This window comes from Pteropus alecto, unplaced genomic scaffold, assembly GCF_000325575.1.
Source record: "Pteropus alecto unplaced genomic scaffold, ASM32557v1 scaffold700, whole genome shotgun sequence".
Taxonomy (NCBI): Eukaryota; Metazoa; Chordata; class Mammalia; order Chiroptera; family Pteropodidae; genus Pteropus; species Pteropus alecto.
Window position 1 is genome coordinate 110,566 of NW_006429611.1, and position 1,248 is coordinate 111,813.

Genomic DNA, 1,248 nt, shown 5'->3' on the forward strand with positions numbered 1-1,248 from the left:
AGACCAGGGAGAGCGGGAAGGCGGATGAGACTCTAGTGTGAGGGGGGCACCCTGCGTTTTGGCCACAGCTCACTGGACCTAGAGAAAAGCACTGGCGGGGATCCGCTCCCGGGCAGGTGAGCAGGCCAGGTGTGGAGAGGGCTGTGCTTCCTTGTGCAGCTGGAGGCAAGGGTGCCGCCCCTGCCCCCGGAGAAGCAGCAGCCTGGGCAGGGGCCCAGCCGCCACCTGTGCCGCGCTTCTTCAGACCTCCCCGGTCTAGCCAAGGACCACCCTCTTCCCAAGCCTCCTGGCTCCATCTTTCATTCAAATTAATGACTTAGGTCAACATGGACTGAGCTGTTCCAAGCCGGTGCTGGGGACAGAAGTGAGTGACAGACTGAGTGACAGACGTGGCCCTGGCCTCTGGGGAGGCCACCCCTGGTGCGAAAGTGGGGAGAAGATTCCAGGGGGAGGCTGGGCACCAGGGTGCGGCCGGAGGAGTCTGCCCAGAGCCTGAGGTGAGGGGTCGCTGACAGGGCCTGGCTGCAAAGCTCACTGTGACAACAGTATGAGCAGATTACCAGATTATGGAGAACGTGAAGTAAAGCAGGGTACCTGAGGGTAGCATGCAGGGTTGGGGGGCAGGAGGAAGTGCAGGGAGGGGACAGGAGGCCAGAGTCCTGGTGCTGACCTCTCGCGGGAGGGGGAAGGGGGGAGCTCGATGACCTAGGTTCCAGGTGTCTTCCCCAGGGGCCCTTCTCCCTTTGATCACACAGGCGGGGAGGCCCCCCTTTTTCCTGCAGGATGTGTGGGGTCCAGCTTGGAATAGGTCCTGACTGTCCTTCTACCACCCGATGGCTTCACATCCCAAAGCCCCCAGGCCCTTCTCTCCTCTCCCTGAGCAACACCTTTCCCCCAACCAAGCTGAGCTTCCAGCCTCCCAGCACAGACCTCTGCATCTCTCATGCTGAGGGGGGCGGTCCCAGGCCTGCCGAACAGCTCCTCCCTCTCAGGGCCCAGGCCGGCTGAGCATGTTTATGTCCTAGGTGCAGCACCTGGCCCACACTGCTGCCACCATTCAGGACCACTGACCTAGGCCCTGGACGCAAGGCAGCGAAAGAACAGGGAGTGATTGGCTTGGTAGGGACTTGGAGGTCCCTGCCAGGTGACCTGCCATCATGGCCCTGTCTAGGAGGGCCCAGGCGAACCCTGCCCATGGCACAGACGTGGAAGCCACTGGAGGAGACGCAGACCAGCCTCTGGCAGTGA

At 62.3% G+C, this 1,248-nt stretch overlaps 1 long non-coding RNA gene across 1 annotated transcript in view; it reads right to left on the reverse strand.

The window, feature by feature from the left end:
* Positions 1–1,027, reverse strand: part of LOC112478469 — a 1,421-nt gene extending 394 nt beyond the window's left edge. The window contains exon 1 of the long non-coding RNA XR_003045853.1: positions 671–1,027. This is a non-coding gene — a long non-coding RNA (uncharacterized LOC112478469). The remainder of the gene's footprint in view (positions 1–670) is intronic.
* Positions 1,028–1,248: the final 221 nt, after the last annotated feature.